General features: G+C 42.9%; 1 long non-coding RNA gene across 2 annotated transcripts; it reads right to left on the reverse strand.

Annotated features, from left to right (window-relative positions):
* Positions 1 to 1,735: 1,735 nt before the first annotated feature.
* On the reverse strand, positions 1,736 to 23,963 carry LOC123599124. 2 transcript variants are annotated; one of them, XR_006712986.1, is made up of 5 exons: positions 23,285 to 23,963; positions 19,539 to 19,597; positions 17,422 to 17,590; positions 12,321 to 13,396; positions 1,736 to 3,065 (listed from the first exon to the last, which is right to left on the reverse strand). It is a non-coding gene; the product is annotated as an uncharacterized LOC123599124 (long non-coding RNA). The 2 variants fall into 2 exon arrangements; XR_006712985.1 differs by lacking the exon at positions 1,736 to 3,065 and having other exon boundaries at positions 11,933 to 13,396.
* Positions 23,964 to 24,850: the final 887 nt, after the last annotated feature.

Below are 24,850 nucleotides of genomic sequence, written 5' to 3' on the forward strand. Positions count from 1 at the left end.
GTTGGGCGTCCGACTTCAGCTCAGGTCATGATCTCGCGGTCCGTGAGTTTGGGCCCCGCATCTGGCCCTGTGCTGACGGCTCAGAGCCTGGAGCCTTTTTCGGATTCTGTGTCTCCCTCTCTCTCTCTGCCCCTCCCCTGCTCATGCTCTGTCTCTCTCTGTCTCAAAAGTAAATAAAAACATTTTAAAAATTAAAAAAAAGAAGAAGGTATCACTGAAAACATCATCTTTACCTGGTGGTGCCTGAGACCACAATAAACATCCACACCCTTAGGGGCAATGAGAAGTGGGAAGGTTGGTGGGCAGGAGTACCACACATGTAGATCACCACTCTGGGTCACTTTCATCTTTGGTACAGTTTTTCTGGCTGACCCCATCGCATGGACCTGGCCTGGCAGCTTTAAAATTGGAATAAAGCTATAGTCCATCAGCCAGCATTTACCGATCCTGGCGTATACCCTGGGATTACCAAGACTGCGAGAAGTGGAAAAAAAAAAAAAAAAAAAAAAAAAAAAAAAAGAAAAGAAAAAGAAAAAGAAAGGAAAGCATAGAAGGAAGGAAGTTAATAATAATGACAGAGCCCAGTGTATGATTTTTTATGTGTAGAAAAACAAAGGGATGAATATGTTCATTTTAAAAAAACATCTGCAGTGAGATGCAATTCACAGATACAATTTATCCATTTAAACTTACAATTTAAGGGGCATTAGCATTTTCAGAGTTGTGCAACCATCACCACCATCTAAGATTAGAGTGTTGTAATTCAGGGGCACCTGTGTGGCTCAGCTGGTTCAGCATCCGACTCTTGATTTCAGCTCAGGTCATGATTTCATGGGCATGAGATTAAGCCCCACACTGGGCTCTGTGCCGGCTGTGGAGCCTGTTTAAGATACTCTCTTCCTCTCCCTCTGCCTCTGTGAATGCTTTAATTCATTCACATTTATATAAATAATAATCGTGCAGGTACATATACATGCATATATAGGCCTATATATGCCTATATATAGGCCTATATATGCATGTACAAATACTTAAACTCTAAGTCATTACTGAATAAAAAAAATAAATCTTTGAATCTATGGTCACCTTAGAAGATTAACTAAAGGAGCGTAACCTTTTGCCATTTCTTTATTGCTCCAGAGAGGAGTTGAATGCGTAGCCCAGGAGTGGATGTCTCAACGTGGTGCCCCATTACGTGAGCATAAATGGCACTGGACCTTTTTGGGCAGGTTTGGGCCATAGTTGTGCTGTGCAGCCCGTCAGTGGTGCTGGTGATTTTTCAATGTTGACTCTGGCTGAAATTACCAACATATTTCTGAGGTGGCCACAAGATGTCAGATAATGATTTTACTTCCCACTAAGATTAGGTTCAAACTGGATATCTACAGAGGAGATGACCCATGTGTTCCCCCTTTATTTTCCTCTATTTCAAATCCTTAGTTCCTTGACCTACTCTTGCTCCCAAATATAGTTTGTCCCTCTGGTCTGCCCCTCCTCACAGTTCTCATCCTCTTCTTGGACTCTAGGAAATCTGATTGCCACTCTTGGAAGGCTATCTGGGATAACTGGGTTTTCATGAACTGTTATTTTAGTGGCTAGACATTCAGCCCACTAAGTATTTTTCTTAAATGCAAATAACACATTCTTTTCCAAGTGCACCACTCCAGAGCATCCCAACCACCAACCACAGTCCCATGTAGAACCCTTCATGATTAAAACAATAAATGTGTTCATCTGGGAAGAGGGAAGAAAATGAGAATGTTATTTCATTGGAAAACTCAAATGATTTCAAAATAAATATAAGGAAAATACAGCTCCCTAATGTAAACTTGACTGTGGAAGGCAAACATCATAAAAATGTGGTCTCTGTTTCAGGTGTTCTGGAAACAAACTCACTTTTAGGGTTCGAGGAGCTATTCCAAGCATTGATAGAATGAATCTTGTGTTTGAAGGATTATGTAGACCCTTCCTTCCTTCCTCAAGCAGTCTTTTTAAACTTTCAGTGGTTCTGAGGCTAATTTTGGTTCTGATAAACAGCTGAACTCTAAAACCATACTGGTTTACCTTTTCATTGCCAACAGTGAAAACAGATCATCTGTGTGAAGAATTTTAATTACATAAAATCACAACTTAATCAGAGCTCTTCGATATTTTCTAAGTATTCATCATGTGCCAGCCCTGGGCCGGGAACACCATGAGCCTTCACTCATAGGGTAGGTATACGTCTTAGAGTGGAGACAATCATTGAGAACAGTAATAATACCTAAGAATGCTCTGCTGGGCAAAGAGCATGGTTCCAGGAGACTTCAGGGCAGATGCACTGGCAAGAAAGTAATATTCATGGCACATGGAAATCACAGGCTTCCTCGAAGTGGCATATTATCCTCATTACTTGATTCCTAGATCAGCAGACACTATGCCGAATACAAGCCTACTCCTTAGAAACAGTTTCCCAAATCCAGGAAACCACCACGATAGAAATGCTTGCCTCAGTGCATTTAAAAGTTTTTCAACAATAAAGGATATCACTTGCGTATCTTCTAAACAGGAGCAAACTGGCAATCTTTTTCATGTTTCTTTTTTCTCTAGGACGCTGGCATCTGTTTCTGCTCTGTTTGCTAGGGTTTTCATTTAAAAAGTATAATATATACAACTTCTCTATGATTAAAATGTATTGCCTTTTGTGAATGATGAATTCAGGCAAGTATCCCTGTCTTTATTTTCCATCACAGTTGGTCATAAATCCTGCAACCCAGAAGTGATAATGTTCTTTGGCTTCATGTAATTGTGCTGGCTGGGGCTCTGGATGCTCATGTCTCCATTTTTATTGTGTTGGGAAGTCAGACAACTCTTCCAACTTGCTGATGGAGATGTTGGCGGTGGCCCAGCTCTCTAGGGTGATGATAGTTGGATTGCTTTCTCTAAGGGATTGCTTTCCTCTGGCCAGCGATTTCTCTCGTGGTTCTGTGTCCATTCTTTGGAAGGCCACGAAGAAAAGAAAAATATTTCCCTGCTTTACAACTTAATGGAGGGTGGGGGAGGGATGGGCATGTTGAGCTGGAAAGCTTAAAGGAAAATAAGTGAGTCACCTTAAATGCGTCCACATTGATTCAATCGCTCCTCCCCCCTCCCTGTCTCCCTTCCTTCCTTCCTCCCCCCTCCCTCCTTTCCTTTCTTTCTTCTTTCCTTCCTCCTTCCCTTCCTGTCTCCCTTTCTTCTTACTTACCTTCTACCCTCCCTCCTTCCCTCCTTTCTTCCTTCTTTCCCCCCATTTCACATGCATTTATTAAAATACCTTATATGCTTTGAACTATACTGGGTGTCATCAAAGTCCTAAAGAAATTTTGTGGTCTGGCGGACATGCAAAAGACAACTATAATAGGAAATTTGGGGAAGAGTGTCAGCTTTGGCAGTGTATGTGTTAGGGTTACATTAGTTGTTGTAACAATAAACTAAAAAAAAAAATGGCTTAACACAACAGAAGAGTGTTTCTTACTCAGATAATAATCCAAAGCAGATGTTCCTTATCTATGGGTTAAAGGATTCAGGTTTCTGTCTACGTCTCAGAATCATTTTCAGCCCTCCGAGACAGTGAAGAGGCACATTCACTTCTTAGAAGCCCTCCTTCTCCTCATTTTCCACTGGTGAAAACTTGTCGCATGACCCCAGCGAGATGCAAAGGAGACTGGGAAGCACAGTCCCAGCTGGGCAGCTGCATTTCCACAGGATGGAAGGAAACAAAAAGGTGAGTGGACAGTTACCCACAAGGAGAGTAGGAGCGAACTCTCTTTTTTTGAACAATTAGTCTTCAGATGACAATAGAACCCTTAGTAAGAGAAGTCTGGTGGGCATAATTTCTAGCATAAACTAGCATAGAAACTAGACAGACAAAGTGATCTGAAGATCTAAAAGTTGGGATACAAGCAGGGGTAAAGAAAACACGATAGTGTTTATACCACTTCGTATGGAAGAAGGGGAAGTTTCCACTTTCAAATCCACCATCACAGTGTGATTTGGCTCATTTTCTTTTTTTTTTTTCTTTTTTTTTTTCTTGAAGGGATCATAAAAATTAAATCTAAAACGAATGTAATTCTTCAGAAAGCAGATTTGGTTGCCCTTTGAGATACCTAATTTACCAAGCTCCATTAATGGGTGCCATCTTGCAGTTGGGGAAATGAGCCACTACCTTTGGAAGTCAGGTTTGTTAGCTTTTTTGCCTGAATCCCCTCCAATTTTCTCACAGCCTCAGTGAGCACAGTTTCTTTTCATCCTAATGTGGCGGGGGATAAAATGAAAGGAAGTTTTCCTTAATTCAGTAGTGAAACTTGCCAGTTGGGAAGCACTTTGAAATACAAACTAATTAATAAGCACAACTCTCTTCTAGAGCAGGAAGGATTGCTGTTCTCATTTTTCACAGCTGAGAAGGCTGCAGTTAACATAGTGGGCCCCAGGCTGTGTACCTCATCTGCCTAAGAACTTTGAGGCACCAGCCCCGCATTCTCTCAGGATGGCATGTGGCCTCTCTAGAGAATAATCCGTTTTTATATGGGTTGTAGCTAACAGTGATTTCCTCGATGACTCCACACTGCCACTGGCACTGGGTATGCAATTAGTAACGTTCTTGTCACAAACTGTGAGTAACCCATTAAAGAGAATTAAGGAAAAGTGACTCACTGGATGACTCTATCTCACAGACACTTTAAAATTTTTTTTAAATGTCTTTATTCTTTTTTGACAGAGAGAGAGAGAGAGAGAACACAAGTGGGAGAGGGGCAGAGAGAGAGACACACACACAGAATCCAAAGCAGGTTCCAGGCTCTGAGCTGTCAGCACAGAGCCTGATGCAGGGCTCGAACCCACAAACCATGGGATCATGACCTGAGCCGAATTTGGACGCTTAACCGACTGAGCCACCCAGGCGCTCCTCACGGACACTTTTAGAGATGGAGAAATTTGTTCTGACATCAGCACTGTGCTAAACTGAGAATAAGAAAGATAAGAGGTATCTGTTCCTACCTTCATGGTACTAAGACCTTGGGCCCCAAATTATGACTGCCATTGTCATAATGATCTCTGGAGATCCAGAGATCACTGCCTTCCCAAGGGGACTCATTAGCAGGACTTTCATCCTGATATCGTTCTTCTGTCTTGCCCCACAAAATGTAGTAAGTCATATACAGATAGCAATGCAACTATTTCAGAAAGAGAAACACTTACCATAAGTGATGTTACGCATGAAGGGTTGCCTAGAGCACATCTTTTGTGATGGAATAATTGGTTCTGAATTGTATCATACTCACAAACTGGCCCCTGTGGCAGTGGACTCTATAATTAACCTGTGAAGCCCAAAATGCTTTGTACCCATAATGAAAACATTTATATTTTGAGGTATAGGGCTTATTGCCATAAACTGCTGGTAGTCAAATATAAGGGAATACTTAGGAAAGAACACAGATCTTTGTGGAATCTTTGTTTATCCCTTCTTGAAGAAGTATATGCTCCTCATATATGTGAGAGAATTAATATTCAGGAGTAAACCAAGTCAGGGCACTTTGGGTTCATTTTTACTTGTGACCACAGTGAGCTCTGATGTTATAAAACCACACTGTGCAAGACGAGAGCCACTAGCCCTCACGTATGACTACTATGAACTGAAATGTGTTCTAGGTGTAAAATACATGCTGGATTTTGAAATGTCAATGTGGAAATGAGATTGCAAAAATAGGTCAATGAATTATATGATAATATCTCTGGATATATTGGGTTAGATACAACATATTATCAAAATGAGTTTCACCTGTTTCTTTTTACTTTCGTAATATGATTACTGGTAAATGTGAAATTCCATATGTGGATCACAACTTTGTACTGGAAGGTGATTTCATAGAATTCTAGCTTCTTAAGGGTCTTCTAACTGTGAAAGCTTATTCAACCATTGAGTCCTCCAGACTACCAGAAGCCTCTGCTGGTAACAAGAGCTTCCTTTAGAATCAACAGGAAGACGTCAGTATGCGAGCAAAGAAATGTTTCCTGATTTTTGAATTTTCTTCCTTATTTTATTTCCTAATATTAGAAACAATCTGGGGGCACCTGGGTGGCTCAGCTGGGTAAGCGTCCAACTCTCGGTTTTGGCTCAGGTCATGATCTCATGGTTTGTGGGAAACGGCCCTGGGTTGGGCTCCCTGCTGACAGCTCAGAGCCTTGGGATTCTCTTTCCCTCTCTCTCTGCCCCTCCTCTACTCTATCCTTCTTTCGCTCAAAATAAATAAACTTTTAAAAGCTTTTTAAAAAGATCTGGAAGAAAATACTTTTCATATCTTTCTTCCTTGGCCACTTCTTACACGCCCTTTAAGACACTCCATGTCTCTTGGAAGCCATCCCTCACCAGCATCCTGCACCTCCGTAGTGTGGCCGAAAGCTGAGTTGGATCCTTCTGTTCTGTGCTACCGTAGCCAGACTGTCTTCACGAGCTTGTCTCTTTATCCCATTTTTCTATCAATTCCTTATGGTCAGAGATTGTCTTTCATTTTTGTATTTCTGGGAAATAGAGCCAGGAAACATTACACCAATATTTGTTGACTAATTGCTTAATTGAAGGGGGAATGAATAAAAATAATTCTTTAGTTGGAATTGTTACTTCAGAATTATTAATAATTCTTACAGCTTACATTTGATTGACATGCCACAGAACTTATATTAGTTTATCTTCACCAAAGGGTTTGGGGAAAAATCCTTCCTCATTGGAAGCATTATATTGTAGTAATTACAATTCTTCATAATGACTCCCCCCATCCAGTCAGGAGTACCTTGAAAATTATATTGCTGAATACAGATTGCCACGTGAAAATTATAAAGTAACAATGTATATGTATTTGCATGTCATAAACAAAGATGATGGCAGAGAGGATATTAGTGACATACATGAGGCATTCCTTGGGGGTGGAGAAGGTTCCTACAGAAAAATTGATCTGTTGTATTTGGGGTGTCATATAATTTTCTGTCCAAACCCAAACATTTTGAAAGTTAATGAGAGTGTTATAATATTTATTCTGGCACAAAAAGGGCTGTTAAGGACAAATCAGGATATACATTCACCCTAGTTATATTAAATAAGAACAATTTGTCAAGATAAGGGGCCTGTGGTACAGAAAGGATGGACGAGCTGTCCCCACAGGTTGAGGGGATGGAAGCGACTCTCATTGTGAATGGAAAACCTAAGAGGAGACAAGTAGTTCAAGATCCCGACTGTGTCCCCTGATGGCTGGACTATGCTCTACTAAGTGGATGAAACTTTACAGCTGTTCCCTGCAGATAAAGCAACTTCATGCACTCTGTGAGTAGAGGTCTGATCACCTACTCCTCAGCTCACAAACCCATAACATTGCTTGGAAGGACCTATCCTGTCAGTTGTGGGAAGATGGCTTCCTTGACCAATGCTAACTGAGCTAACATCTTTCTCTTGCTTTCTATGCTCCTCATCAAAGTGGTTGGAAAGAGGGAGGGGCCACAGAGCTGCAACTCATTCACGCCACAAGCCTCTGTCATTGTTTCCAATGTGTTCCTACTAGCCTTCGAGAAAACCCAAAAGCTATGTTATCTTGGTAAAAGCTTTCAATTAAAACCACTGCATATACTATTATTTGTTTCAGAGATGAAGAAATTGAGTCTTAGAGATAGGAAAAAATCTGCCCATAGTGAGAACCAGGGAGTAGATTTCTGAATCCCTGTCTGGCGCACTTCCCACTACCGCACACAACTTTGGGGAAACACCCCATGAAGATTGCCCTGCCTTCAGTTAGTTTGCAAATAAACTTGAAATTTTCGAGACAAAGGTATGACATTGGCTCTTTGTTTCCTGGAGGTGTGGTTACCTTGGTCCATTTTTTAGGCTGCTTCTCTCTCTCTTTCTCTCTCTCTCTTTTAATGTTTATTTCTTTTTGAGAGAAAGAGGGAGACAGAGAGCAAGCAGGGGAGGGGCAGAGAGAGAGGGAGACACAGAATCCGAAGCAGGCTCCAGGCTCTGAGCTGTCAGCACAGAGCCCGACACCGGGCTCGAACTCACGAGCCGTGAGATCATGACCTGAGCTGAAGTTGGCCGCTTAACCCACTGAGCCACCCAGGCACCCCCAAGGCTGGTTCTCTTTGAGTAAATGGGACTCTGTGCGCCAAACTACCACAGCAAGTCTCACAGATGGCCTGTGTTGCTCCAGAGCTCCACGGACGCCGACCAGCATTATTTAAGTTTTCATTCAAAATCTCCTTTAGGGTGACTTCTGTGCACCTGAAGTGCCTGTTCAAGAAGATCAACAAATGGCTGAAGACAGATTTTTCAGCCAGAGGAAAGAATTATTACCTTACCATCAGTCTAATGAAAACAGAGGTGAAATACCAACCTGCACCAGATAAACAGCATACCAAGCCATCCATCACACTCAGCCGCACTGAGCAGAACACCCTAACTGATTTCACCTGACTTTTCTGCTTCACTCAGACGGGCATTCACAGCATCAGAGAGCTGGGACCTTTTCCCACAAGTTTCTGTCAGAATAAAGACCTGGACAGGAATCCTTTAGGCTATTCCCTCTCCCAATCTAAACTTTCTTTTCTCTATAGTCCCACACAGCAATAGCTTCTTAGGGGCCCACTTCTCACATGCATGCTCCAAGCTAGTGTTCCCTTCTGGGACCTGCTTTCTACTACTGCTCTACTCAACACTTCCAATGGAAACATTCTTTTTCAGGGTCAACAGTCAACAATTAGTATATCCAATCATTTAATATAAGTGCCTTCTGGGTATACAGATGTAAGACCCTGTGTTCTAAGAGCTCTGAGTCTAGGAGAGAAGATAGAAGTCTTGCATATATATAGATATCCTTTCACTTTTTGTATATATCATCACTCATTTTGCCTCAACAGTATCATGCGAAGTAGAGGAGGTTCTATTAAACTCGCCTTCAAGAAGAGGAAGCTATGACTTAGATACATGGTGTCACCCAAAGTCATAGATGGAAGAAACCTAGAGCTCAATATTTTCTGAATGTGTGATTAGATTCCAGTCTACCAACCCCCGCTCCGTGATTTCCCTTCACTACGCGAGACTTCTTTGATTCTGTTTTCAGATTGCCCCTTTTCTTCTAGAAATCTAAAAACCCAATCTTTTGTAGCACCTCCCAGGCCAGCTCCCACAGGAGACCCTCCACCCAACTGTTACTCTGCTATCATTGTTTTCCAGAAGTTAGTGCTGTGATAGTCTTAGGGAATCTTAACAACTTTCAACAGGTGTACAAATTTGGTAGCAGCTGCTGGGTGTGGCTACTCTGACACAGCGTGAGGCAAGTACAAAGAATATGGCTCCTGGTTCAAGACACAGCTATATTTTGTTCAGGATTCACATTCCATGCCATGGGGTCCTGAGTCTTCGCTGTGCCCAAAGATCTGGCTCTCCTAGCAGCAGTGGTCCTGGCAGGAAAAGCATCTTTCCTGCTGGTGATGGGGCTGTGATGATGTTGGGACCAGGTGATGGTGAAACTCTTATAAGTCAGCCAAACAGAAAAGAACCCCATGAAAATAGGATCAGTGTTGTAACCAGTCACAGTCACCGGTCACTTCCGTACCCAGAGCGGCGATGCAGAGAATTTCTGGGTGGCAAGAGAGTATATAAGCCATCCTTGATACATGGTTCCTCATGTCTTTCTATTGCACACGACTTGCATCCGAAAATTTGTTTGCTGGCCTTCCAACGTTTGTATGCTAAATGCCACCAAGTCAGACTTAAATGTCGATTTTTCACTTTCTGAGTCTGTTTATTAGAAAGCATAATGCATGTTAATAAAGAAAAAGCTTCAACAGATTTTTAAACGTATAACAAATAAATTAAAAACCATCAACTTGCTCAAATACCACTATATGTTTGTGGCTGGCAGGGCCAAGGAAGGCCAGGAAGCCGATTTTCTATGTTCCCAGCTTAGCATCACTCACAAATATTTGGTCTTGTAAAAGAGAAGATGTGACAGCCTAACTGGCCAAATCCTTACCTATGCCCTTATCTTATGACCTTCACTGGCTGGAAAATCACAGACCCACAACAAAAAGAAGTAAAATTCTTTTTTAAAAAATTTTTTTATGTTTATTTATTTATTTTAATTAATTAATTAATGTATTTATTTATTTTTCAATATATGAAGTTTATTGTCAAATTGGTTTCCATACAACACCCAGTGCTCACCCCAAAAGGTGCCCTCCTCAATACCCATCACCCACCCTCCCCTCCCTCCCACCCCCCATCAACCCTCAGTTTGTTCTGAGTTTTTAACAGTCTCTTATGCTTTGGCTCTCTCCCACTCTAACCTCTTTTTTTTTTTCCTTCCCCTCCCGCATGGGTTTCTGTTAAGTTTCTCAGGATCCACATAAGAGTGAAAACATATGGTATCTGTCTTTCTGTGTATGGCTTATTTCACTTAGCATGACACTCTCCAGTTCCATCCACATTGCTACAAAGGGCCATATTTCATTCTTTCTCATTGCCACGTAGTACTCCATTGTGTATATAAACCACAATTTCTTTATCCATTCATCAGCTGATGGACATTTAGGCTCTTTCCATAATTTGGCTATTGTTGAGAGTGCCGCTATAAACATTGGGGTACAAGTGCCCCTATGCATCAACACTCCTGTATCCCTTGGGTAAATTCCTAGCAGTGCTATTGCTGGGTCATAGGGTAGGTCTATTTTTAATTTTTTGAGGAACTTCCACACTGTTTTCCAGAATGGCTGCACCAATTTGCATTCCCACCAACAGTGCAAGAGGGTTCCCATTTCTCCACATCCTCTCCAGCATCTATAGTCTCCTGATTTTGTTTGTTTATTTTTGAGAGAGAGACAGAGCATGAGAAGGGGAGGGGCAGAGACAGAGGCAGACACAGAATCAGAAACAGGCTCCAGGCTCTGAGCTGTCAGCACAGAGCCCGATGTGGGCCTTGAACTCAGAATGGCAAGATCATGACCTAGGCTGAAGTTGGATGCTTAACTGACTGAGTTACCCCAGGTGCCCCCAGGTGCCCCCAGGAAGTAAAATTCTTAAAGTAGGGACTCTATTTATAAACCTCTTTGGCTTTTGCAAGATGAGAGCCACTTGTGAGTGGCAGCTTTGAATGCTTGGCTATATCTCTGCAATGGTGAATAAAAGAAACAATGCACATTTTGTTAACAATGGCCTTTTGGGGAACTTGTTTAGAGAGTTCTAGTGCGTTATAAAAATCATGTTGACATCTGCTGATCTCTGAAATAAGGAATCATAATAGAAACAAAACAATATGAAATATATTTGTGGCAGGCACTAAGCATATGTTGGCTTGCTTAATACTTACAGCCATTCCAAAATATTTTCATAACCCCAGTACACAAGTGAAGAAACCGAGCCACAGAGCCAGGACGAAAACTACACATCTAGTAAGTGGCAAAGCTATTACCTGGACCCACATCTTTCAAAGCTGGTCATGGTCTCGCGTTAACTCACGAGAAACTGATGAATATGTGAAGGTGTTGACTACCTGTAGTGAAGGATATCCCTTTCCAGGGTACAGAAATACCTTTTCTCCTACCCTTAACAACACTTTCCTGATATCACACTAGCTGAGAAGCTGTCATTATCTAGAAATCTGCACAGGGAGAGTGAATAGTATCGGAAGATGCTCCATGTGGACCATGATAAGGACAGATAACACTTCAAGACACACAACATACACACACACACACACACACACACACACACACACAGAGTCTCTGACTACCGGAGTGATTCCTCTCCTTGTGTTTTGGGCCATGCTATAGTCCCAGAGCAGGTATGTTTTGCAAATGAGTTTCTCAGTATGCTAATGAGCATGATTTAAAAAACAAAGTTTGGGGGTGGTGATGAGGTTTCATGGTTTAAAAAAAAAAAGGTTGAGAGAAATGGAAATGTAACCAAAGGAAAAGGGGTGTGTGACTATCTACCAAAGATTACCTCAAACTGACTAGAGAAGCGTCTTGCAGGACTTGTGCTCCTCAGGACACTGTCCTCCTTTTTCATCTGAACACTCTTCCCGAAAGGTAATGAAACGTTGTCTCCTTCAATTATATTCATTTATTTAAGTAGCTTAATGCTTGGCGACAATCACTTGCCCTCTTTCCAAGCTTCTCAGAGACGCCTCGCCATCACCCCCAACTACATCTATCATTCATTTATTTCCCTTGCCTCTAACACTTACACTTAGTAGATGCATAAACTTTTAAGCGATAAGTTCATTTTGCTGGAAGCGTGTCTAACCATATTAACATCTCACCCACTGCGGCTGCTCCATAAAATGCCAAATGATAAGAAGAGCTGGGATTTGGGAGTTTTCTTCTGTAGTTGTGAAACGTGGAAGTAATCCAGCTGTCAAGTCAAAGACAAACTTCACCTGTGCCGTTTCAGATCCATCATGCGTACGAAATGGAAAGATAAGGTTACACCCAGTGAGGTGCTGAAACATGGGAAATCGAACCAACCCGAGGGCCATGTTAATTAAAGCAGAGCTCTGCCAAGCAGGGCTTATCAACAAGGGACCTGAGACTCCCCAAATGCGCACAGTTCGAGATCAAACCCAGTCAGCCCCTCGCCCGTGGCTGAGAGGTGCCCGAAGCCCTGTTTGAAGCACAACCTGAACTTTGTTGGCACCAGCCCAAATGCCTACAACAGACTTTGATCATGGAGCTCTAAGTGCCACGGGATTTCAGGCCAACCTGAAGCTCAGCTACTTTCATGAACAATGACAAAAGGGGGAGATCAGAGAAAAGCAAGAAAGACCCCCCCGAACTCCAATCACATGCTAAGGGCATAACATTATGTGGAGACGCAGCTAATGTCTGCCTCACAAACCCTGTCTGAGCCTTACTTAGGTCAGAACAGAAGCATCAACACCTCCCTCACGGATATCGTGTCTTTTCGCATTTCCTTCTTGTCACGTAGTTCTTGAGCACCAATAGCTTTCTCTATAGTGCTGTTTCTTTGGTGCATTTATGTTCTCCATGCCATGTCCTGTGTGCTACGGCAGTCAGAGGGTTTGGATGTGTTCTAGACTCTGGACAAACACAGAGATTTGTTTTTCTTTGTTGCGAGAGAGCTGAACCCAAGCCTTAAGGCTTGGAAGGCTGTTCTCATGACCAGTTTGCCAGTTTTGAAAAAGACGTGGTATGCATTCAGCCCGTTTCTTGTGTACCTTTTGCTCGGGAGGCTCCAGTCATGGGGGCCAGATGGCTGGCAGCCAAGTGTTGAGAGAAGGAAGGCTGGTGTGCAGGCTGTGCTGGCGGAGCGCGGGCGGCGAGGGAGCCCCTCGGGCGTGCTGAGTGACGTTCCACATGGCCAGCTGGGCCAGGTGTCCTGCACAGAAGGCACTGCCATGACCCCCACACGTTACGAACCCTGCAGTCTGCAGCCATGGAGAGGTATTTCGAAAAAGGAATTTCTTCCCCTTCCATTCCCTTTCTGGAATGTCTGAAACTCCTGTCCTGGGCTCAGAGTGACTAGGTATTTCATTCCTTACGGTGCTGAGTGTCACCTGATAAAATGAGTTACTTAATTGCTAAGTAAAGGAGGAGAAGACAAAGAACAAGGCTTCCCAAAACTGAGTTCTTGGAACTCAAACCACAACTATTTTCTATATTGTTATCATTAGATAATCACACACTCCTCTGCCTTCTGCTGTAAAGGGAGGACTCTAAACCCAAACCCTTTGGTAACTGAAGTTACCAACTTTCATGCTTTTTCGCCTCCAGGCATAAATCTCCAACCAAAACACGAGTTGGGGGCAGGTGCCCCTTAATGTCACATAGGGTCCTTCTGCATTTTGCTCAAGACCCTCAGGGGGTGCTTAGGTTGGTATCTTTTTACTCAACTGGGTTACGATAGCGGAGCTTTGTTCCATGTTGTAAATCATCAAAATTGTCACTTGAAATAGTCTTTAAAGCAGAAAAGGCACAGCCTGGTTTCTCTGGGTCTCCCAATCCAAAGTGCTTATAGGAAGCAATAGCAGCAACAAGCAACAATCCTATACCCATGATTAATGTCTTTCCCACACTGTCCTCGTGCTCTGACCTCACGTTCTACTTTCCTTGCTCTCTGCACTCCAGCCCACTGACCTGTGGATGCTCTTGGGGCACACCAGTCCTGGCCTTTGCACCTACTCCTTCCCCAGTCCGCCTGTTCCTCCCCAGTATCTGCACGTCTCACCACCTCCCCTCCTCTAGGTCTTTGTTCAAACGTCACGGTCTTCAGGAGGCCTTCCCTGGCCACTCCACTTAAAGCTCCTTGCGCACCTGACACTTCTGTTTTCCTTTCCTGCCTTATTTTCTCTTACGCGTTTATGCTAGCCTATAAATACATACGTTGTATGTATTTTATGTTTAGCTTGTTTTGGCGTTTGTTCTCCCAAGCAGAGTATAAAAACAGAGGGTTTTTGCTTATTTTGCTCCCTGTTGCATTGGGGCCTGGCATATGGTGTTTAATAGGGATTTTTGACGGAATGAATAAATGAGGGGGGCGGTGGTGAGCAGGCTCTGTGCTGGCCACTCATGATCAACCCGACATGGTTTCTCATTGCAAGGAGTTTATAGTCTTGTGGGAAAGATAGATATCAGGTAAGAAATCAAGACAAAATATGCTTCCTGCAGGGAGCTGTGAGAGCAAATGGTGGGGGAGCCTTAACCTGGTCTCCCTGCAGAAGAGACAATGTGAAGTCAGAGACAAAAGAGAATATGGTGGGTCCCAGGTGGCTTAAAGCTGGGTTGGGAGGAGCAAGAAGGGGCCAGAGGTGCAACGAAGTTCAAGGTGGGGAGGGAGTGGGTCGTGAAGGCATTGCTAGCAATCTAAGGGAGACTGAACAATGGAGAGCCAAGTCCGGGTCTTAAGCGGGGAAAGGACACGATCCAGAATAGCATTTTAACCGGATCTGAGAGAAGCAAGACACAAAGCTAAAATGAAGTAGACCTCTGTGTGCGCAGACTGTCAAATCTGTCCCTGGGAAAACTAGCGGTCTCCGGACAAAAAGACTAGTAAGCACGGCACACTTGGAATCCTTACGGGTCTAGGAACATACCGAGCTCATTCCTGCCTCCGCACTTTCACCCACTATGTCCCCCTTACTGGATATGTTCTTTTCATCCACCCAAAGCCACCCACCTTCCCCAAACACAGTCGCAAACCCATCTCTTCTGGAGAATCCCCTCCTAGCTTTTCCTGTCCTCGTTGGTATTTCTTTCCTTTGATCTCCTAAAGCACTGAGGTAGGCACCACAAAATTTAGCTCTTAATGCTCTGCTTTCTCGAATAACCCGATCCTTTATTACTCCAAGTAGGATGTTCTCTCCTTGCAAACGAGGACCCCACATCCCACCCGCCTTCTCCCCACCGACCTACAAAAGGAGGAGAACAAACTCGAGTCTTCCAAAAGGTACCATTTGATTTAGGTCCAGGTGATTGAATATATATTTTAATTTGTAATCTTAGAACGACTCTTTATGGAGTCATACTTTAGATGTGAGGACATCTAGGCATATGGATGTAGGTCAGCAGGGAAAACCAGAGAGGAAAAACTAAGCTTTAGAGGTATTATTTGCCTCTAATTTAGTTGAGTGTAATCAAGAAAAAAAAAATTGGAAAGTCCTCTTAGACAACTGGGCACTTGTAAAGAGCAAAGACAGACTATCCAGAATTTAAAAGCAAATCTCAAATCCCAACTAGGCAGTTGCCACAAGGATATCCAGTAAGATCTCAAGCCCAAAATTCAGTGAAGTGTGGCCAAAAACATAATGACCACAAACCTCAATACGGTTGGTTTTGCTATCCAAGGATAGCAATGGAATGACATGTGTAGGAACAGCTCTATTTCTGGAGATCAAACGGTTTGTCAGACTGTTACAATACACTCAGACATAACAGTTATTGTAGGTCTTCTGTTGCCTAAACTACGCAGCAATTATCCTAAGTTTATTTTGTGTGTCAGTGACAACATGATGGGGATGCCAATCATACCACGCTAGCTGCAGGTGTGTGAATATTTCTATTCCAAGTCCTTACATTCAGGAGTTCATGAAGTGCCCATAGAAACTAACCACAGAAGGAAACTTGGCATATAAAAGCCACTTCCCGCAAGAATTTGTGTAAAATGCAAATCAGAAAAAAGCTGCACAGGCTTTGCCATTCTTGGGTTATCCATAGACCCCAAACACTTTTCCCTTACTTGTTTTTTCCTTTCTCTAGGTAAATAGTGTACTTCAAGGCCTGTGGGTCAGTTTTTAACCTGAGTTGCCTAGTAAAGGTTATCACTTGGAGTAAAAAGAATTAAGTTCTTTTGTGTTCAAAAATTTTTTTTCTCCTTCAGATTATGATGGGATTTCACACTGAAATCTCAAGTTTGAGGTCGGGGCTATGTCTCTGGGTGGAAAGCAGATGCTAGTGTTATACCTGTGCATTTAGTTGCCCTTTTTTTCTTGAACAATCTCTAAAATTTTAGGTAACGAAAAGGCGAGATCAAAGATTCAATCGTGTTTTTTTTCCTTGCAACTCCTATAATATGTATTTACTGACTGCAAGCTGTGTTCCAGATTTACAAATATTAGGTCACTTAATACACTGATACTGCAAAGAGGTGTCACTGCCTTCATTTTATAAGTGAGGAAACCCAGGCTCAGACCGGTTAAGTAACCTGCCAGAGGTCACACAATGGAGCTGGAACAAAACCCAGGCCCGTGGGCAGAGGTTAAATCTTTGGCTATTTTCTATCATCATAACAGAGGCAGGTCATGCTAAAAAGTACTAATACTTCAGTGGTACAAGCCACTTACAGCTACATGTATACTCGAAAGGGCTTAATTCTGCTAACAGAATACGTGTCTGAGGAACAAGTGCTGGGGTTCTGCAGGGCTGGGCTTAAGACAAATTCGGATACCGGCAGCCCCTCCACTGAGCATGCCCATTCTCGCCCACATCGTGGAAATCTGTCAATTTCCCTAGCGGTCTTAAATTCATTCAGAAAGTTTACTGTGAGAGGGGCGCCTGGGGGGCTCCGTCCGTCGAGCGTCCGACTTCGGCTCAGGTCACGACCTCACAGTCTGTGGGTTCGAGCCCCACATCGGGCTCTGGGCTGACAGCTCAGGGCCCAGAGCCTGCTTCGGATTCTGTGCCTCCCTCTCTGTCTGCCCCTCCTCTGCTCACGCTCTGTCTCTCTCTCTCTCTCTCTCAAAAATAAATATAAATGTTAAAAAAAGAAAAGGGTTATTGTGAGAATTAATGTATCAGGAGGGCCGGCAGCAAGCACTGACTCAAAGCTAGACATGCTCCTGCCCTCAGAGAGGACTCTCATCCTGGGGCCTGGCTGAAGCTGGGCTAAGTGTGGTGGTTTACCCTCACCTGGAGATTCACGTTCACATGAGCCGAACTCATCCTCAGCTGCTCAGCTGCTAGATGTAAACTTTCATTTTGTCCAGATCCACTCCCAAATTTAGTAGTCAGACTCCAATTCACCAATGTTTCATGTTTTCCAAAAATCACTTTTCCTTCTCATGGTTGGTAATTTTAACTGGAGGAGAAAAGAAAAAAAAAAGAAAGAAAGAGAAGAGAACAGGAGGGGGAGAAGGGGAAATGATATGATGTGCTAAAAGCATTTGTAAAACAGTCATTGACCAAAAGGGGATCTCGGATACACAAAATCTGTTACCGTCTTTGACCTCTTTTGTTGTATATCTAGTTTTATCAGAAGCCCAAGGGGCAAAGACCAAGTCAGCTTCAGTCTTTGGTGAGGAGCCCCACTGCAATATTGATGACATCATCTCAATCATGATTGTAAGTTACCCTGTTGTCATTATGTGAATATTATTTTATAAGCTTTAATAAGTTGCTGGAGCATTTAAGACGAATGATTTCGAAGTCTAAATTCACATCACGCCAAATATGTAGGACATGTTTTTCATAATTGTTCTTGTCCCTTGGGTCAGTAATACAGTTTATAATCATCATAAAATTTCATTCTTAAATCCTTTTATCAGAAGGAAAATATGGATGGTTATTACCCAATTAAAATACTCCTGATGCTTTTAAGGTACACATTGTGGGGTTTTTGGAGTTTTGCTGAAAACAATTAAAAAAAGAGAGAGCAGCTGTGTGTCTTCAAAGTATTTTTAAGTGCTCCGAGTTTGCAGAGATATTCAGCTGCTCTGTACCCTGTTTCCACCCGTCTGGTTCTCATATTATCTGTGATGTAATCAAGGAATAACTGGAACATTTTCCCCATGTGAAAGGTGCAGGAGTGTGTGACTAAAGACAGAATTTTCATTTAGGAGCTACAGAATCCATCTGATACTCACACACACACACTTGGCTTACAGTTACCAAGAGCAGGGACCAGGGAGAAGATCACCAAAAACATGAGACAAGTGCATGAATCTGAGTCTACTTCCTCTGCTGGACAACCTACCATTTGCTTTGTGAGAGATGAGAGAGGTGTGCCCCTTGGGTGGATGCTTTGTGCACGTGATGTTTCTTTCTAGATGATTCCTATGCCACTCGTGAGAAAGCAACCCAGTAGGATGGACTCAGTTACAACGGCTACAATTTCTTCCCGAGAAATCAAATGGATCAAAGTGATTAATACCCACCAAAAGAAAAAAGTCGAGACATCAAAACTGCATTTCCATTCATTATGAAAAAATCAGATACATATTTAGCCCCATACTCCTTCCTTTAGGCACGCTCAGTTTCTTCTCTGATCATGACCTTAAACCGGAACTGTGTAGAAATCTATCTTGATTTTCTCCCTCTTACTTAACCAAAAGGTCTTAATTTCATGTATACGAGCATCCAGTTCTCTGAAAAGAAAGCACCCCAAATGTGTGAACTTCTGATAGTTTATTTAATATTCACATGAAAACACTCTTGGTGAGGGATACTGTGAAGATGCCTGATTTGTGCCCAAGCTTTCAAACAAGTAGTGAACCTCTCCAAAAGAGAACAAGTTGAGTCTTTGTAGTGATTCGTTGGTGGATGTGCCTAACTAACAGATCAGTTGGTGGACATACTAAGGCTAAATGGTCATTTAAATCTACACAAATACCTTTTCCTTCGCAGGGTGTGTTATAGTTTATAAAGAGGTTTGGCACATGTTGCATCATTTGGCAAAAATAAGCATACCTGCAGTTCCTAGAATCAATTCATGGCCGTCTCCTAACACGTTATTCAACGGGAATCGCATTTTCCTCGTAAATATGCAAATTTTCACTAAAAATATTTAACTGTAGGATCCATATACTAAAAGGCGATGAAGTAATATGCATTCTTAGGTAAAAATAATACACTTTTAAAAGCACATTTGAACGTGGGTCGTTACTTAAATGGGTGTCGCCCACTGTGGCACATTTATCCCCAGTTGTTGTGTTTTGCTCTAGCAAGAGACTCTAATGCCTAAGCACTAGTTATTCCGGTTCTCAGAAGCTATGAATTTTGATAGATGGCTCCTCATTATGAAAGCTTACCTCTTTATGGCCTCACCCAGGTGAGTGGATCGCTCCGGGCTTTTCTCGTAGGCTCTGACCTAGAGGAATGAAGTCTGGAATATGGGATCTGCAGGCGCCGACTTGTAAAGGAAAGACCCACACCTGCAGTGCGCGGCCTTCAGTGATCTGGGAAACTCCAGCCAGGGAACATGGAGTCACTAAGTCTTGCAAAGTAGGAACAGAGCCCTTACTTTTAGGGAGCCTATCCAAACAGGTGACAAAGTGCTACACTTCAAAGACAGGAAATCCCTTCGGACGTTAAATTGTAAGGACACGAAATGACCTACATTCAGGAAAACGGGGAGCCGGTGATTCAGAGTCATGTTTGTTCCAGTTTAATGAAGCGTGTCTGGTGGATATTAACGGGTCTCGAGGATCCCTACTCTAAGGAGACCGCAGCCTTTCCACCAGAAACCCACCTTTTCAAGACCTTATTTTTAAAAAGTCGCTGGAGTTCACATCAGATTGAGGTTACTACGTAAAGACTCTCTCTGGGCCAGTTTTCACTCTTAAAATTCGTCTGGTTTAAGATTACAGTAGCTCAGAATGTTTAAGAAACTCTGAAAATGTCTTAATGTCTTCCTGAACATGAAAACTCGGGGAAGGCATTGGCCTATGGTGCAGCCTTGGAAAATGAGCGATGATTGCTTCAGTTTGAAGGTCAGCCCAGAAGCTCCCCATTATCAAGGCACAGGACTCCCCAGTAGCTCCCCACCCCCACGCAGAACGCAAAGTCTCCAGGGATTTCTTGCCAATCCCCAAAAGGACTTATGGCCGCAGATGAAGCAGTTTGAACCATGTTAATAGGAGTACTAAATTCGCGTCCAGTTCTCTCAGAATAAAAGGGCTGGGGATAGGCACGGCTGAAGGGGACAGAGCTACGGTGCATGCTGTTTTCTCCTTGCAGGGCCTCTCGCTCTCCCAGCACTCAGAAGTATTACTGAACAAATGTGCAAGCGGGAAGGAAATGGGTGGGTGAAAGTCAATCCCATTTCAGAGCACGAAAGTTGTCCTTCCCTGTTTACATTTTCAAAAAGTGAAAATCAAAAAAAGGGTGAGATTGGAAAATTCCTGCGTAACCGAAAAGCTTAACCTACATTCCATAGTTTTATCAACTTAAGCCTCTCTGAACAAGGAGGTCAAAGTTGACCCTGCTTCCCCGCTTACAAAGCAAGTCAACCGATTTTGTATGTATAGCTATAAACTGTTTGCAAGTTTCTTAAGTCAGGCACTCGGGATGAATTATGAATGGAATTAGCCAACTTGACTTGGAATTTCCTCACTTTTACTGGTCTTTAAACAAGATTTTTATACATTCGTATGTAATCAATGGGACCAACACATGAACGGTCCTTAACATAAAACACTCTGTTTCAGAGTGATTTTGCAGCTAAGGAAACTTAAATATGAACTTCTAATGTGGAAAAGGTAGTTTTTACATGCTGCTTTAAAACTGATCTGGAAAACTGATGAGCTGGCCACAAGATTTCTGTCAGAAACTAAAATTAAGTTTATATTTTAAAATATGATTTTAAATGCTCGCTTTCTTTCTTGGAGCCAATCTGCTCCTCATAGCCTTGGCCTTAGTTACCTTAAAAATACATAAATTTGCTACCTGGTTATTGAGTTTTTACATTGCAGGGTAGCATACTTTAGATATACATAAATACAGAGCACAAGGAAATCCCTCCTGAGTGCAAAACTACCTTTAAAAGTTATCATCCAAATGAGTGAATGCTACAAGCACACCTCCTGATTTAATTTTGGTTATTAGCTAGTTCCTGCCTTAATATATATTCTTCCATGGACAACTTGCACTGTCTTAAAATTTCCCCACAAACTGGGATGTCCAAATTGATTTCAATAGCAGATTGTGTACATAAAAACTGTGAGATCAGGATCAATGTCAGGTTTTGGAGAGAAAAATGAACTTGGGTTGATCTTTACTCCAACAGGGTACATGTTCAAATTTATCCCATGGTACATATAAGAGAAGATTTAAATAAAACATTTCTTACCTGTTCATGTACAAAGGAAAACTACAAAGTCCAATAATAGTTTCATCATACAGCTCATATAACAAAATATTTGGAACATTTAACAAAGGTACTAATTAAAGTACACACAAAATTTTTCAAGTTTAAAAAGCAGTTGGAAAAAATACTTCTCAGCCACTTAGAATATAATTACTTGCACATTTTAATGGTCTTGTCGATTTCAGTAGTAAAATATTTCTACAAACTTCTTGCCTTTTTAAGTACCTCCAACATACCCAAGGCCAAGATGCTCTTTTTCCTTCGTAATACATTCAAAGTATCCACCATCTTGATAGACCTGTTGTTATGTAGTAATTTTTCTTATACCTGATTATAGTAGATCTATAGAATGGAAAACAGTCTCTGATTTTTTTTTTCTGGAAAACAGAAATAGTGAGGAAGAACCCCTCTCAAAAATGTTTTTATATTCATTTAAAATGTGTTAATTCCCAAGTTTCCTTACAAAAATCTTTGATTTTACCATTTTACACAGATGCACTTACAGGTTTGGAAACCTTGTTCACTCCCCTAAACTCCTTGAATAGGGCTGTACTAATCTTGTTTAAAAAAAAATTACACCAGTCATAGATCTATCTGAAGAGAATTAAAAATACTAGTCATGATGGTGTTTTTAGTAGTTATGAAAATACTTTTTCTGAAGGACAGATGAACTTCAATCTGAAATGTGAACACAGAAAGTTTCCTTTTGGACTTCATAAATGAACGAAAAAATGTGTATCATAAAATTTTAAATACAAAACTTTTAGTCTGAACTGAGAAAATCTTATGCAATAAAACATTTGTTTCCGTCCTTCCATAAACATACTTGGCCTTCGTTTTCAAAGGCAACACTGACTGACCACATTACAATTGCTGTTTGCAGGGAATGGCTCAATTCCTCCTTTAATTCTGTTTTTAGTAGCTCTCAAAGCCTTGGCTAACAAATGTCAAACCGTAGTTAAATGGACTTGTTTGCTTTTTTAACTCCAATGATCCCATCCAGGCTATTTTGAATTCAATACTTCGCAAATGACAATAGACAGTGTTTAAAAAAATTATTAAAAGACCGCTTTTTTTTTCATGTGTGTTATAACAAAAAAAAAAAAATCTAAAAACATGGGGCTATAACTACCACTATAAATGAGTTACATTTCTTTCGGGCTAGAAGTGAACACTACTTTATCAAAAAGATCCTTGGGTGCTCCGTTTGCTTTAAACATTACCTTGCCACATCAAAATCAAACGTTCTTGCCATCTGTCAAATCACAAATATCAGGTATCCTCATCCCAGTAACCTGTGCAAGCCCCAACAGGAAACTGGAAGGTCTTATATGGGAAGCTGCACTTACCTCTTCTGAGCTTCGGCAACCAGTTTACTTAGTATTTACTTTCTGGCAGAATGTAGCTAATTGTTAAGTGCAGCTTAAAACCTTGAACATCCGGGAGGAAAAACGATGCCACGAAACGTCACTCCCATTTATTTCCTATTTCACTAACTTCTCATCAATACGCTCCTAATATTGACTCCGCAGCTGACCGCGTTTGCATCATTTTGGAGCTGCAAAACAAGATGTGGCCCACTGATCATCTCTACCTAAAAAGCACCCCATCTTTCATTGGGCTCCGTCACCAACATCTTTCTCCCTAGAAGACAAATACTTTTCAGATCTCGCACCCTTCTTTACAAACCTGCGCGGGTCTTTCGTGGGGGAGGGGGCGGTAAGACTTTGGTGGGAGCTGCTTCCCTTCAGCAAAGCGAGGGCTGACTGCAAAGGCGCGGGACGGGTGTTCGAGTCATTTCCTGCCGATTCCAGATCGCACCAGAGCAGCGCGGAGAGGAAGTCGGACTTCTTTTCCAGGCGGAGCCTCCACGTTGCTCTTGAGGGGCCCGCGCCGTGGGCTGGAGCCCGGGGAGGAGCGCGCCCGGGTTCGCGCCCCAGGCCGGCGGCTCATCGCGACTGGGAGGGCTGGGAGAGGGGGTCCCAGGAGCAGCGGGGCACACTGAACTCCGGAGAGGGGGCTGAGCAGGAGAGAACTCGCTTGCCGAGCCGCTGGCTCCAACCGCGGGCGTGCACTTGAACCCGCCGCGAGGCCGGCCACCCGTCGTGCTCGGAGCGCACCAGTGCCCCGGCCCGAGACGGGTGTGGGCCTCACGCGTGGGCTCCTCGGCCTCACTTGGTGGAACGGCCGGGCCCACGGCGCTCGGCTGGGTGGGTGTGTGTGTGGGGGGGATCCCATCCCACCCCGTCCCCTGGGTTAGCAGCGCCGGGGCAGCGCACCCCACTCAGGGACCCTGAGTCTGAAGGCGGAGACCCAGGGTTGCCTGCGGCGAAGCTCGACTTACACTTCACTATCCGATTTGGAGAAAATGTCACAGGAGGGGGGTATGAAGAAAGAAAGAAAAAAACCCTCTAAATATGATTTCGGGGGATGGGGCGAGGGCCGAGGCGTGCGCGCGCGGCTGGGGCGGCGCGGCCCCGCGGGCGCCGGGCGGGGATTCCCGGTCTCGCAGCGCGCCCTAGTGGACGCCCTGCCCCTAGCCCGCTCCGCGCCGCGCTCGCTCGGGCTCCCCCGCTCATTACAATCTGCAATATATTATTTCTCCCAAAGTATTGACAATGTGTGAGACTCCAATAACCCCGGAGCTCTTGTCTGTAATCAGCACATTTATTCACATTTAGGGAGAAGAATCCGAATTAAATCCCCGTGACCCAGATTGGGTTACAGTGTCATTTTCCCTGGATCCTCTTTTAAATCCACTCCACACTGCTTCTCTGTCTATTACATGCTAATTTAATTTTACTGTGGACGATATTTTCAGCATTTGCTGAGGACAGTAAATTTTGTAGTTTATGTTATTTCACTTTTTATGACTTTTTAACACTTAATAAAATTTTATTAGAGCACTTTTGTGTTTACAAGGCCACAAAACTCTTGGCAGGTTGTCAGAAGTCCTTTTTATTATGATCCTACTGATATACTGCGAGTAATGAAATAATCATGTCCAGAAATGTATCAAAGGCCAGAGGGATTATCCCACTTAATAGCTCCACAGATGCGCCCAGAAGAATGCGGACACGCGGCGGGACCGGCTGAGAGGCGGCGGGAGGAAGGAGGCAGCCCCCACGCCTTTCTTTACCATTTCTGTTGCTTTCCTAAAAGGCTACATGCAGGGTCATGTGACTTTCCGCGGTCTCAATAAAAAAAAAAAAAAAAAGAATTTATTCTATTGCAAAATGTGCTTTTCTTTTTATT

Source organism: Leopardus geoffroyi, chromosome C1 (genome assembly GCF_018350155.1).
Source record: "Leopardus geoffroyi isolate Oge1 chromosome C1, O.geoffroyi_Oge1_pat1.0, whole genome shotgun sequence".
Lineage (NCBI taxonomy): Eukaryota > Metazoa > Chordata > Mammalia > Carnivora > Felidae > Leopardus > Leopardus geoffroyi.